This window comes from Calliphora vicina, chromosome 4, assembly GCF_958450345.1.
Source record: "Calliphora vicina chromosome 4, idCalVici1.1, whole genome shotgun sequence".
Taxonomy (NCBI): domain Eukaryota; kingdom Metazoa; phylum Arthropoda; class Insecta; order Diptera; family Calliphoridae; genus Calliphora; species Calliphora vicina.
In genome coordinates this window covers 113,788,389-113,804,702 of record NC_088783.1, presented here as the reverse complement: position 1 = coordinate 113,804,702, position 16,314 = coordinate 113,788,389, and the positions used below count along the sequence as shown (strand labels likewise).

At 23.1% G+C, this 16,314-nt stretch overlaps 1 protein-coding gene across 1 annotated transcript in view; it reads left to right on the top strand.

The window, feature by feature from the left end:
- The window catches only part of LOC135957084 (uncharacterized), a 149,113-nt gene that overhangs the window by 41,982 nt on the left and 90,817 nt on the right, over positions 1-16,314 (top strand). The window lies entirely within an intron of this gene.

Genomic DNA, 16,314 nt, shown 5'->3' with positions numbered 1-16,314 from the left:
ATTTACACAAGAACTAACAGAGCTTTGTCTAAGGAATTGTCAAAATAAAAACTAATAAAATCCATGAATATATATTTGAGTTATAAAGATTCAAATTTGGAACATTTTCTTAGTTCAACCTGAAATAAGCGATTTCTTAAATTTGATACAAATTATTTTCAAACCATAGAATCGTTAAATATTTTGACCTTATTTGATAGCTATTACCATAAGCTATCATTTAAATGCAAAATTATTTAAATCGTTTCAAATATATTTTTATTAATACCCTTTAAATTTATGGTAAAACGAAAGAATTAAAAAAAAAAATTAAATTTAAAAAAATGTTTAAATTTAAAAAAAATCTGAATTATTTCAAAATCGTTCAATATTTACACAAGAACTAACAGAGCTTTGTCTAAGGAATTGTCAAAATAAAAACTGATAAATTCCATGAATATATATTTGAGTTATAAAGATTCAAATTTGGAACATTTTCTTAGTTCAACCTAAAATAAGCGATTGCTGAAATTTGATACAAAATATTTTCAAACCATAAAATCGCTAAATATTTTGACTATATTTGAAAGCTTTTACCATAAGCTATCATTTAAATGCAAAATTATTTAAATCGTTTCAAATATATTTTTATTAATACCCTTTAAATTTATGGTAAAACGAAAGAATTAAAAAAAAAAATTAAATTTAAAAAAATGTTTAAATTTAAAAAAAATCTGAATTATTTCAAAATCGTTCAATATTTACACAAGAACTAACAGAGCTTTGCCTAAGGAATTGTCAAAATAAAAACTGATAAAATCCATGAATATATATTTGAGTTATAAAGATTCAAATTTGGAACATTTTCTTAGTTCAAACTGAAATAAGCGATTGCTGAAATTTGATACAAATTATTTTCAAATCATAAAATTGTTAAATATTTTGACCTTATTTGAAAGCTATTACCATAAGCTATCATTTAAATAAAAAATTATTTAAATCGTTTCAAATATATTTCTATTAATACCCTTCAAACTTATGGTAAAACGAAAAAAATTAAAAAAAAAAATTTAAATTTAAAAAAATGTTTAATTTTTAAAAAAATCTGAATTATTTCAAAATCGTTCAATATTTACACAAGAACTAACAGAGCTTTGTCTAAGGAATTGTCAAAATAAAAATAGATAAAATTCATGAATATATATTTGAGTTATAAAGCCTCAAATTTGGAACATTTTTCCAAATTTTTTCTCATAATTTAGTGTTCAAGTTTTGTTTGTTCAAAATTTTATTAAAATTGAAAAACGCAAATTATTTTTACTGTAATAAATTTAAATTAGCATAAGCTGTTATAAAAAATATTCAAATTAATTTTGTTTAATATATATTTTTGTTAAATGGTCATCAAAGTTTACCTTTTTTAAGTTGAAACTTGTTTAAAAAAAATTGTTATTTTAAGCCAATTGCGTTTTTGTTGCTCTCTTGTTTACTTAATTGATTAAGAAACCAAAATAAATTTCAAATATTTTTGTTGTTGTTAAATAAAAAAATTTCTTTAATTCTTTTTCGAATCCTGTATTTATAAATTGTTTATTTAAGTAAGTTTCATTCGGTAAATATTTTCATTTCTGTTATATTTAAATAATTTAAAATGTTTATACCCTTCACCGGGAGTGTATAAGTTTGTGAATACGTTTGTAATTTATAACTTTTTTCTCAATTGCGACTTTGAGGGGTCGGCCCACAAATGCCTGAGATATAAGGAAGAAACCAGGACAACCTCGATTTTTGACCTATTCTATTTAAATATCCATATCTGCATTACTAAGTTATTAATATAGACAATATGGGTATTTAATGAAAGATATTTAAAAGACCTTTCCAACGACATATATAACGCCATAGTCAGTCGGACCTACAATGGCTAAAAATCGGTGAAAATATTTTTTAACCCGAAATTTTTTTTTTAACAGAAATATTTTCAATCTTCATGTTGAAATCAACTTTACCTAGCCCTCGAATAACCTACATACTTCATTTATACATCAATATATCCGCCATAGAACCGGTTCGTTTACTATTTAAAATCGGCCCATAAATGGCTGAGATATAAGGGAAAAACTAGGACAACCTCGATTTTTTACCTATTCTATGTATCTAATAATATCTGGATTACTAATTCATTAATATAGACAATATGGGTATCTAATGATAGATATTTGAAAGACCTTTCCAACGACGTATATAACGCCATAGTCATTCGGACCTACAATAGGTCAAAATCGGGAGAAACAAATTTTAACCCGAAATTATTTTCACAAAAAAAATTTTTTTTCCAGCTAATTTTTTTCTCTAATAAATTTGAAATAAATAATTTTTTTTTCAAAAATTTTGAAAAAAAGATTCGAAATTTTTTTTTTAAATTTTGTTTCTCTTAAAATATTTCAAATTTTTATTTTAAAATATAATTTGGTGAAGGGTTGCAAATTTTTTTCTCTAATAAATTTGAAATAAATTTTTTTTTTTAAAAAATTTTGAAAAAAAAGATTCGAAATTTTGTTTCCCTTAAAATATTTCAAATTTTTATTTTAAAATATAATTTGGTGAAGGGTATAAAGGTTGCGAGACAGCCGCATATAGCTCTCTTACTTGTTTTTTTATTTTTCATATTTTATTTTAAAAATTTAAAAATAATGATGATTGAATTTGTTGCCATCATCATTTCCCTTAAATATTTAAATCTTTACACTGGCTGTCATCATTTCTTGAAATTTTTGTTAACAAAATTATTCACAAAACCTGTAATTGTTAACACAGCTATAAATATTTTATTATTAACAGTTTTTTTTGTTTGATTTTTATTAATAATTATTGAAAAATGTTAATTTCATGAGTTTTTGTTTATAATGTAAATTTATTGAAGGGGTAGGTGAAAGAGGGGGGTTAAACAAAAGGAAGATGACTTGAAATATTAGTTCAAAAGTTGCTGTATAAAATAATTTAATCACTTGTGAGACTTTAAACAAATAAATCCGACAATTAACCCTTAAACTGGCAGTAGGGTTTCATTTTAACCCTAAAATGACTCCAAATTAATTTTGTAGTCTTTTCTCTTACCGGATCTTTACATGCAAATTTTGTCTAGCATACCTCTCTTTTTTTTTGCAAAAATATTCTTCTAGATTCTTTTTTATTGTTTTATCTTTTGCTGAAAAAAACCAAACTAATATTTATTTTTAGAAATTATTTCACATTCCTTACAATGCTGCTGCTGTTGTTCGTTTGTTCGTTCATTATTCGCTCGTTTATATGGCTCAACATTAATCACGATCCATGAAGACAACAGAACACCATAATTACGACTTACTTTGGATATATAAAGAACAAAGTCTGCCTGCCACTGCTAAGAGGCTACAAAAAAAAATTAAAATTCCTGTGGCATAGAACAATGAAAGAATAAAATAATAAAAAAGTCATAAAGAAAGAAAAACATTTCATTTAACTACGTTTGGTATTCTAAAAGCAAAATAAATTCATAAATAATTAAGCAAAAATTATTGCATAACATTAGAAAAAAAACCCTAGTAAAATTTAATGAAAAAATGGACAAAAAACAAAGAAATAAAATAATAATAGACAAGCTAAATAGTGTTGGCAACACTTAAACATTTAAAAAATGATGGGTTAAAATGATAAATAAACCAGAAATTAACCAATAAGTGGCCAATAAACAGTGGAAAAATAATAAAACTAATTTTTGGAACTTCAAACATGAAGAAAACTTAATTTTTGTCTTACTTTAAAAAAACATATTTCCTTAAATTGTGAAAATTTTAAATCTTTAACTTGCAAATTCGTAAAGAAAAATTCATCACATAAAAGAAATCTTTATATTTTCTTAATCCACTAAAGAAATATAACATTTTTAGATATCAAAGTTTTTTTTCGAACTTAAGTTCGAATTTTCGAACTTGGCCAAATATAAAGGAAAACCTTAACAGATAACAAAAAAAATTATATTTTCGTAAGCTGCTAAGAAAATGGAACATTCTGAATTTCGAAAAATTTTTCGAACTTAAGTTCGAATTTTCGAACATTTAAAAAATTGAAGAAAAATTACAAAATTAAAGACATTTTTTATATTTTCTTAATCCACTAAAGAAATACAACATTTTTGAATAACAAAGTTTTTTTCGAACTTAAGTTCGAATTTTCGAACTTGGCCAAATATAAAGGAAAACCTTAACAGATAAAAAAAAATTATATTTTCGTAATCTGCTAAGAAAATGGAACATTTCTAAATTTCGAAAAAATTTTCGAACTTAAGTTCGAATTTTCGAACATAAAAAAATTTAAGAAAAATTTAAAAATTAAAGACATTTTTATATTTTCTTAATCCACTAAAGAAATACAACATTATTGAATAACAATGTTTTTTTCGAATTTAAGTTCGAATTTTCGAATATGAAAGAACTTCCCGAAAAATTTACAAAATCAAAGAATTTATTCTATTTTCATAAACTACTAAAGAAATAGAACGTATTTCAAAAAAAATTTCAAACTTTAATTCGAAATCTTGAACATGGAAAAATCATAGAAAAATCTATAAAATTAAAGAAATGTTTATATTTTCTTCAACTACAAATGAAAAGGAACATTTTCCAAGATCAAACATTTTTTCGAAGTTAATTTCGAATTTTCGAACATTGAAAAATATTATGAAAAATTCTTAAAATTAAAGAAATAATTATATTTCCGTAAACTACTAAGGAAATAGAACATTTTCGTATATCAAAAACTTTTTCGAAGTTAATTTCGAATTTTCGAACATTGAAAAATATTATGAAAAATTCATAAAATTAAAGAAATGTTTATATTTTCTTAAACTACAAAAGAAATGGAACATTTTCATATATCAAAAACATTTTCGAACTTAAGTTCGAATTTTCGAAAATACGAAAAATTTAAGAAAAATTCACAAAACCAAAGAAATTTTTATGTTTCCGTAAACTACTAAGGAAATAGAACATTTTCGTATATCAAAAACTTTTTCGAACTTAATTTAGAATTTTCGAACATTGAAAAAATTGAATAAAAATTCACAAAATCAAAGAAATTTTTACATTTTCGTAATCTTCTAAAGAAATGGAACAAAAACATTTTCGAACTTAAGTTCGAATTTTCGAAAATTCGAAAAATTTAAGAAAAATTCATAAAACTAAAGAAATTTATGTATTTTGAGTTTAAAAAAATGTTCGAACTTACAAAATGCCCACTGTTCCTTAGCTATTTATTTACGTTCAGTAGCCCTGTGCCTGTGGACTATGATTTATAAACAATAGGACAGTTAGTAAACAAGACTGAAAGGGGGGGCTATACAGCACAGGTTTCACCCAGCAGTTATAACGATCAATTATGCCAGGTTTTGCAATGTTTTTGTTTTTGTTTTTTCTGTTTTGTTTCTTTTTCTCTATCTTTGCTTCAGATGACCGCCGATAACAAAAGTAAAGTAGTTTTTTTCTTATAAACACGTACTACTGCTGCAAAATATTTTTCTGTATTGTAATGGTAAAAGCTTCAAAAGCCATGGCTAATAAGTATAAAACAATAAAACAAAGCAAAATTCCTTTGCAACTTAAAGCCACCGAAATTAGCCAGCCAGCCACCAAAGAAGGAAAGAAAATCGACCAAAAATGTTTTTGTATTTAAAATTTATTTTAATTTTTATTTCTTTTACATCTTATTTTGGTGGCAAAACTAACGGCTTCTCACACACCAAACAAAATGCTAATAAACTCCATGCCAGATTATTGGAAAAAACAAAAAACAAACAAAGCAACAAAAATAAACTGAAGAAATAATTTGGTTTAAATGGAGAACGTGTCGCGTCTTAAGCTGTTTTTTAAAAAAACACACAATTTTGTTAATAAATTGAACAAAGTTCAATGAACGCAGAAAAACTGTTTAAATAAGTGCAAAATTACTGACCAAACAAACTAATGAATTCAAATAAAAGCACTTCTTATGTTTTAAATAAGTGTTAAAGGGTTCGAAGGACCAGTTTAAAAGCAAATTTACCTTACGAAGGACCATATCACATCATAACTATCATTATTTTCTTTAACTGTCAGCCTTATCAAACAAATCTCTTTACAGTAGCTTTGAAAATGTCAGCTTATTATAGATATTTTTCTTTTAATCTTAAATATCTATAATTGAATAAATATTTTGATTGATTGACTGATTTGACTGGTAGGGAATTTGCCAACTTTATTTGCAACAAAAAAAATAGCATTATTTTACGCAATTTAATAAATCTAAGGTGTGTTGCTGTTTCAAATACAATACATTCAAACTTAAAAATCATTAAATATTGTAAATTATCAAAAAGTTTCGCTAATTGGTTTATAATTTATATTTAATAAGGTATTTAGTTTTAGAGAAACAGAAGGTTAAAGGAATGAAAGCAATAAAGACTAAAGCATAGTGCAGACTAAACACTAGATTATAAAAGACCAGACTATAGTCCAGACTATAGACCTGACTATATTCCAGGCTATAGTCCAGGCTATAGTCCAGGCTATAGTCCAGGCTATAGTCCAGGCTATAGTCCAGGCTATAGTCCAGGCTATAGTCCTGACTATAGTCCAGGCTATAGTCCTGACTATAGTCCAGGCTATAGTCCTGACTATAGTCCAGGCTATAGTCCTGACTATAGTCCAGGCTATAGTCCTGACTATAGTCCAGGCTATAGTCCTGACTATAGTCCAGGCTATAGTCCTGACTATAGTCCAGGCTATAGTCCTGACTATAGAACGAAAATGTTCTATTTCCTAAGTAGTTTACGGGAACATACAAATTTCTTAAAATTAAGTTCGAAAAAATTTTAGATATATGAAAATGTTCTATTTCTTTTGTAGTTTAAGAAAATATAAACATTTCTTAAATTTTATGAATTTTTCTTAATTTTTTTCGATTTTCGAAAATTCGAACTTAAGTTCGAAAAAATTTTTGATATACGAAAAGGTCCCATTTCTTTTGTATTTTAAGAAAATATAAACATTTCTTTAATTTTATGAATTTTTCATAACATTTTTCAATGTTCGAAAATTTAAAATTAAGTTCGAAAAAATTTTAGATATATGAAAATGGTCCATTTCTTTTGTAGTTTAAGAAAATATAAACATTTCTTAAATTTTATGAATTTTTCTTAATTTTTTTCGATTTTCGAAAATTCGAACTTAAGTTCGAAAAATTTTTTGAAATACGAAAATCTTCTATGTCTTTAGTAGTTTGTGAAAATAGAATAAATTCTTTAATTTTATAGATTTTCTTATGATTTTTCCATGTTCGAAAATTCGAACATAAATTCGAAAAAGTTTTTGTTATACAAAAATATTCTATTTCCTTAGTAGTTTACGGAAATATAAAAATTCTTTAATTTTATGAATTTTTCATAATATTTTTCAATGTTCGAAAATTCGAACTTAAGTTCGAAAATGTTTCTGTTATACGAAAATGTTCTATTTCCTTAGTAGTTTACGGAAATATAATTATTTCTTTAATTTTATGAATTTTTCATAATATTTTTCAATGTTCGAAAATTCGAACTTAAATTCGAAAAAGTTTTTGTTATACAAAAATATTCTATTTCCTTAGTAGTTTACGGAAATATAATTATTTTTTTAATTTTATGAATTTTTCATAATATTTTTCAGTGTTCGAAAATTCGAAATTAACTTCGAAAAAATGTTTGATCTTGGAAAATGTTCCATTTCATTTGTAGTTGTAGAATATTTAAAAATTTCTTTAATTTTATTAATTTTTCCATGTTCGAAAAATTCGAACTTAAGTAAAAAAATTTTGATGTTCGAAAATGTTTTATTTCTTTATAAGTTTACGGAAATATAAAAAAAATCTTTAATTTAATAGATTTTCCTATGATTTTGGAATGTTCGAAAATTCGAACTTAAATTCGAAATTTGTATGAAGTACGAAAATTCTTCAATTTCTTTCATAGATTACGAAAATATACTTATTTTTTTTAATTTGAGGAGTTTTTCAAATTATTTGTATGTTTGAAAAATTCGAACATTTGGTCGAAAACAAATTTCAAATGCTAAAATTTTAATTTTTATGAATAGTTTATAAAAATTTATTTAATTTTGTATACTTTTCATGGATTTATTTCATGTTCGAAAATTCGAATTATAGTTCGAAAAATTTTTAAGATTCAAGAATGAAAATATAAAAATTTCTTGTAGTTTATGAATTTTTCTTAAAATTTTTGCCATGTTCGAAATTCGAATTTAAGTTTGAAAAATTTTTTGAAATACGAAAATCTTCTATGTCTTTAGTAGTTTATGAAAATAGAATAAATTCTTTGATTTTGTAAATTTTTCGGAAAGTTCTTTCATATTCGAAAATTCGAACTTAAGTTCGAAAAACATTTTGATATTTAAAAATGTTGTATTTCTTTAGTGGATTAAGAAAATATAAAAATTTCTTTAATTTTGTAAATTTTTTAAATGTTCGAAAATTCGAACTTAAGTTCGAAAAATTTTTCGAAATTCAAAAATGTTCCATTTTATTAGCAGCTTACGAAAATATAAATTTTTTTTTAGCTGCTAAGTTGTTCCACTATATTTTGCTATGTTCGAAAATTCGAACTTAAGTTCGAAAAAAACTTTGTTATTCAAAAATGTTGTATTTCTTTAGTGGATTAAGAAAATATAAAAATTTCTTTAATTTTGTAATTTTTCTTCAATTTTTTAAATGTTCGAAAATTTTTTCGAAATTCAGAAATGTTCCATTTTCTTAGCAGCTTACGAAAATATAATTTTTTTTTTATCTGTTAAGGTTTTCCACTATATTTGGACAAGTTCGAAAATTCGAACTTAAGTTCGAAAAATTTTTCGAAATTTAGAAATGTTCCATTTTCTTAGCAGCTTACGAAAATATAATTTTTTATTTTATCTGTTAAGGTTTTCCACTATATTTGGCCAATTTCGAAAATTCGAACTTAAGTTCGAATAAAACTTTGTTATTCAAAAATGTTGTATTTCTTTAGTGGATTAAGAAAATTTAAAAATTTCTTTAATTTTGTAATTTTTCTTCAATTCTTTAAATGTTCGAAAATTCGAATTAAGTTCGAAAAATTTTTCGAAATTCAGAAATGTTCCATTTTCTTAGCAGCTTACGAAAATATATTTTTTTTTTTATCTGTTAGGGTTTTCCACTATATTTGGACAAGTTCGAAAATTCGAACTTAAGTTCGAAAAAACTTTGTTATTCAAAAATGTTCCATTTCTTTAGTGGATTAAGAAAATATAAAAATGTCTTTTATGTGACGAATTTTTCTTTACGAATTTGCAAGTTAAAGATTTTAAATTTTCACAATTTAAGGAAATATGTTTTTTTAAGTTAAGCCAAAAATGTAGTTTTCGTCAAGTTTGAAGTTCAAAAAAATTGTTTTATTATTTCTCCACTGTTTCTTGGCCACTTACTGGTTAATTTCTGTTTTATTTATCATTTGAACCCATAATTTTTTAAATGTTTAAGTGTTGCCAACACTATTTAGCTTGTTTATTATTATTTTATTTCTTTGTTTATTGTCCATTCCTTCATTAAATTCTACTAGGGATTTTTTCTAATGTTATGCAATAATTTTTGATTAATTATTTATGAATTTATTTTGCTTTTAGAATACCAAACGTAGTTAAATGAAGTGAAGTTTTGTTTTAATCTATGATTTAATTCCTTTACTTCACTGTTCCCTTTTTTTAGCTTTCATAAATATTAAAAATCTATTATTATTATTATTTTGTTACTGACTAGGGGAAATACTAAAGTGAAGGTGAGTTTTATTGCAATCTCTGTTAATAATCACACATTTTTTTTATTTTAGAATAAATTTCAAAATAATTATTATTAATTCCATAAACGTAGTTGATAAATAGTTACAACCTCCTCCAGTGTTTCACTAATTTGTTTAATATAAAATTAAAAGTTTTATTTTTTTTTTATAAAAACTAAAGCGTAGTTGAGGAGTCATCAACAGCTGCAGTAAAGAAAAAAGCTATCATCAATTAAATATTTGTTAAATGTTGCCAAAGACTAAAGTTGTTGCATCAGTTGAAGAATGGGCGAAATTTAAACCCAGCAATTGTTTAAGTTGATAAGGAATTGCTGGTGATTCAGATTTATATTGAGGTTCGAAGGACCATAAAGTGGTTGGGTTAAAATTCATCATAATGCAAATTTTATGACTATTATACAAGAATTTGTAATAGATTATAATATAGCTGAGTTTTGGTTTAATGTTTGTTGAAAAACTGCAATGGAATTAGAGTTTAGAGGGTTCGAAGGACCATGCAGAAAGTATGAATTGTTGGTTTCTTTAATTTTTTACCAAATATTTATTGCTGGGTTTAATTTATCGTTTGAATTCCCAGGCCTTTTTAAAAATTTTGCTGCCTTATCAGTCTCAACAACAATTTTGTTACCATGTTTTTCGAGCAAACACATTTTTCAGCTTAAAATAGCCTTGACAAGGTCTTTTCTTGATTTTATAAGACAAAAAAACGAACAAAAATTTACTAAAGATGAAAAAATAAAATAAAAAGACAACAACTGAACAACAAAGAAAGACAGACAGTAGCAAAAGTCAAAGTGTTGTCGTACAACCTACACACCAGCAACCAACAAAAACAACTACATGTTGTTTATTTGATTTGCCACCAGTTGCAGTTGCAGGCAGATGCCAACAAATCTTAATTAAATGCATTTTATTTCCACTCGTTTCTTTCACACCGATCGCTGCCCTTTCAGCAGTCAAACGTAGCATCGATCGTTCGTACGATCGTTCGTTCTCCCACCCTAAACTGGATAAAACTGCGCGCTACAAGTCAAGTCAACGCAATCAACCAACCAGCAACTTGTTTAGAAATGTTTAAGTTTTAATTTTTATAGCACTAAGATTTTATTGTTTGCTGCTGCACTCGTATTATTTATTGTTTTATTCCCAGTCAAGTGGAAATGAAATTTTTTGCAAACCCAACCAATACAAAAAGAAGTGCAAAAATAAAGATCTACAAGTAGATTTTTTCAACAACCTTCCTTAAGTAGCTGGTATACAAACTGAAAGCACATAAACGACATTCTAAACATATATAGATAGAGATAAATGCAACAGTGCTAGCATTAGTATTTAGATGTTGCATGCAACATAGCAGAAGAAAAGCTAAACTAAAAGGAAAACTTATTAAGGGAAGTAGCTCAATATAAAGTTCTACCTTTATGATTTCTTTGAAACATTTCATTAGATTTTTGAAATCTTAAACTTGGGTAACCTTCCCTTTTTTGAAAAGGAAAATTCCCAGTACTTTCCTCATGTGTTTCAAGAGTTTTTAATCGTATTTACTAAGACTTGAAGCAATTTAGAAATAACTTAGAAAGAATTTTAAGCATAAAAAGTCAGGGTTTCAGGTGAAATGTCCTTAATTATGAATTATAAAATTTTTGGGAAAAAAAATTTTATTCGATTAATCGAATAAAAATTATTCGAATAATCGATTAAAAATTATTCGAATCGAATATTATTATTTCAAATGCTCAAATTTTAATAATAAATGATATGATTTTTCGTAAAAATTTTTTTGATTAATCGAATAAAAATTATTCGAAACTAAATTATTTTATTATATTATAAAAATAATATTATTATTATTATTTAAAATGTAAAATTAAAACACTAAAAGGCTTTTGGGAAAACCAATTATTCGAATAAAAAATATTCGAATATTATTCGATTCAAAAAAAATTTTATTATTTCAGGTGAAAAGCCTTTATTTATGAATTATAAAATTTTTTGGAAAAAAAATTTTATTCGATTAATCGAATAAAAATTATTCGAATAATCGATTAAAAATTATTCGATTATTAGAATAGAATATTATTATTTCAAATGCTAAAATTTTAATAATAAATGATATGATTTTTCGTAAAAAATTATTTGATTAATCGAATAAAAATTATTCGAAACTAAATTATTTAATTATTCGAATAATATTATTATTTAAAGTGTAAAATTAAAACAATAAACGATTTTTGGGAAAACCAATTATTCGAATATTTTTTATTCGAATAATTGGTTTTCCCAAATGGTTTTCGAATAAAAAATATTCGAATATTATTCGATTCAAAAAAAATATTATTTCAAGAGAACATATTTTTGCATTGTATGATGCGATTTTGCGCCAAAACAGATTATTCAACCATTCGAATAAATATTATTACGACTTGAAAAGACTTGGAAAGCATTTGTTTAAGATTTTTTATGCATAAAAATTTAGGGTTTCAAGTGAAAGGACTTTAATTATAGATTATAAAATTTTTTGGAAAAAATTATTCGATTAATCGAATAAAAATTATTCGAATAATCGATAAAAAATTATTCGATTATGTATTTTATAATAAATGATACGATTTTTCATAAAAAATTATTGATTATTCGAATAAAAATTATTCGAAAATAAATTATTTTATAAATCGAATAGATATTATTATTTAAAGAGTAAAATTGTAACACTAAATGATACGATTTTTGGGAAAACAAGTTATTCGATTAAAAAATATGCGGAAAAAGTGAAATATTTTTGATACGATTTTGGGCAAAAAAAAAATACTCTAATTATTCGAATAAAATGTATTCGATTATTCGAATAAATATTATTGCGACTTGAAAATATTTAGAAGCGACTTGGAAAAAATTTGTGTCAGATTTTTTTAAGCATAAAGACTTTAATCTTTAAAAGACTTTAATTATAAATTATAAAATTTTTTGGAAAAAAAAATAATTCGATTAATTAAATCAAAATTATACGAATAATCGATATTATTATTTCAAGTGAACAAATTTAAACACTCAATGATAAGAATTTTCGTAAAAAAATATTTAATCGAATAAAAATTATTCGAATAATCGATTATTAATTAATTTTCGTAAAAAGCTATTTAATCGATTAAAAATTATTCGAATAATCGATTAAAAATTATTCGATTAATCGATTAAAAATTATTCGATTATTCGTATGAATATTATTATTTCAAGTGGACAAATTTTAACAATAAATGATTCGATATTTCATAAAAAATTTTTTGATTATTCGAATAAAAATTATTCGAAACAAAATTATTTTATTATTCGAATAAATATTATTATTTAAAGTGTAAAATTATAAAACTAAACGATTTTTTGTAAAATAAATTATTCGATTAATCGACTAAAAATTATTCGATTAATCGATTAAAAATTATTGGTATTATTATTTCATGTGCACAAATTTTAACACTAAATTTTACGAATTTGCATTAAAAATTATTTGATTATTCGAATAAAAATTATTCGAAAATATATTATTTGATTAATCGAAAAAATATTCCATTAAAAATTTGTTTAAAAAAGTCAGGTTTCAGGTGAAAATACTTAAATTAAAAATTTTAAAACTTGTTGGAAAAAATTATTCAATTAATCGAATAAAAATAAATGTTTATTCGAATAAATTAATCGAATAATTTTTTTTACATTTCGAAATTTTTTATTAGTATTGTTGTTTTTAACCATGTAATATATGAATATGTTAAATTTTTGTAATTTTACTCGACAGAAAATAACCGATTACCAATTACTTTTTTAAAATATTAAATAAATGTAAAATTTTTGCTTCAAATCTATATAAAATTTCTTAAAATAGATTTTTGCAACTGTTATTCGTCAGTTATGAGCATTATTCGCTTAACGGATTAAAAGTAACCGATTACTTTTTTCCAAAAATTTCTAAAAATTATTGGTTTTAAAAATGGCTGTATTTAAATTAAAGTTTTTCATTAAATTTGAAACGGTTACTTATATTAAATTATTCGGTTACCGATTACTTTTCTTAAATAATAAATAAATATTAGTTTTTTGCTTAAATTCAATATTAAAATTCTTAAACTAGAATTTTGCATGTATTATTTTTCAGTTGTGGGCATTATTCGCTTAACCGATTAAAAGTAACCGATTAGTTTTTACTAAAAAATTTCTTAAAATGATTGTTTATAAAAATAAAATTATTTAAATTAAATTTTCTCATGAAATTTTAAATGGTTACTTAATTAAATTTTTTATGGTTACCGATTACTTTTCTTAAATAATAAAAAAATATTAGTTTTTTGCTTAAATTCAATATTAAAGTTCTTAAAATAGAATTTTGCATGTTTTATTTCTCAGTTATAGGCATTATTCGCTTATCCGATTAAAAGTAACCGATTACTTTTTCCTAAAAAAATTTTGAAAATGATTGTTTATAAAAATGAAATTATTTAAATTAAATTTTCTCTTGAAATTTTAAATGGTTACTCAATTAAATTTTTTTATGGTTACCGATTACTTTTCTTTAATAATAAATAAATATTAGTTTTTTGCTTAAATTCAATATTAAAGTTCTTAAAATAGAATTTTGCATGTATTATTTTTCGGGTAAGCATTATTCGCTTACCCGATTAAAAGTAACCGGTTACTTTTTTCTGTAAATTTCTTAAAAATTGTGTTCGTAAAAAATAAATTATTTAAATTAAATTTTCTCTTGAAATTTGAAATGGTTACTTAATTAAATTTTTTTATGGTTACCGATTACTTTTCTTTAATAATAAATAATTATTGGTTTTTTGCTTAAATTCAATATTAAAGTTCTTAAAATAGAATTTTGCATGTTTTATTTCTCAGTTATAGGCATTATTCGCTTATCCGATTAAAAGTAACCGATTACTTTTTCTAAAAAATTTCTTAAAATGATTGTTTATAAAAATAAAATTATTTAAATTCAATTTTCTCATGAAATTTTAAATGGTTACTCAATTAAATTTTTTTATGGTTAACGATTACTTTTCTTAAATAATAAAAAAATATTAGTTTTTTGCTTAAATTGAATGAATGTTAAAGTTTTCAAAATAAGATTTTGCACGTGTTATTCTTGAGTTATAAGCATTATTCGCTTAACCGATTAAAAGAAACCGGTTATTTTTTCTGTAAATTTCTTAAAAATTGTGTTCGTAAAAAATAAATTATTTAAAATAAATTTTTTCATGAAATTTGAAATGGTTACTTAATTAAATTTTTTATGGTTACCGATTACTTTTCTTTAATAATAAATAAATATTAGTTTTTTGCTTAAATTCAATATTAAAGTCCTTAAAATAGAATTTTTCATGTTTTATTCTTCAGTTTTTGGCATTATTCGCTTAACCGATTAAAAGTAATCGATTAATTTTTCCCAAAAATTTCTGAAAATTGTCGTTTATAAAAAAGAAAATATTTAAAATAAACTTCTCCATGAAATTTTAAATGGTTACTCAATTAAATTTTTTATGGTTACCGATTACTTTTCTTTAATAATAAATAAATATTAGTTTTTTGCTTAAATTCAATATTAAAGTCCTTAAAATAGAATTTTTCATGTGTTATTCTTCAGTTTTTTGCATTATTCGCTTAACCGATTAAAAGTAACCGATTAATTTTTCCCAAAAATTTCTGAAAATTGTAGTTTATAAAAAATAAATTATTTAAATTAAATGTTCTCATTAAATTTGAAATGGTTACTCAATTAAATTTTTTTATGGTTACCGATTACTTTTCTTAAATAATAAATAAATATTAGTTTTTTGCTTAAATTCAATATTAATAGTCTTAAAATAGAATCTTGCATGTGTTATTCTTCAGTTATTAGCGTTATTCGCTTATCCGATTAAAAGTAACCGATTAATTTTTTCCAAAAATTTCTTAAAATTATCGTTTATAAAATGAAATTATTCAAAATAAACTTTTCCATGAAATTTTAAATGGTTACTCAATTAAATTTGTTTATGGTTACCGATTACTTTTCTTTAATAATAAATAAATATTAGTTTTTTGCTTAAATTCAATATTAAAGTTCTTAAAATAGAATTTTGCATGTTTTATTTCTCAGTTATAGGCATTATTCGCTTATCCGATTAAAAGTAACCGATTACTTTTTTCTGAAAATTTCTTAAAACTATTTCTTTTTAAAGGAAATTATTTAAATTAATTTTTAGTAAGACATTATGAAACGGTTACTTGATTAAAATTATTCGGTTACCGATTACTTTTTTAAAATGTTGAATAAATATAAATATTTTGTTTAAATTTAATAATATTATTTAAAAATGAAAAGAAATAATTGTACAAATTTAAATTTTAAGATTATTCGAATAAAAATTATATGACTATTCGAATAAAAATTTTATTCGAATAAAATTTTTTTGTTTAACATTTTG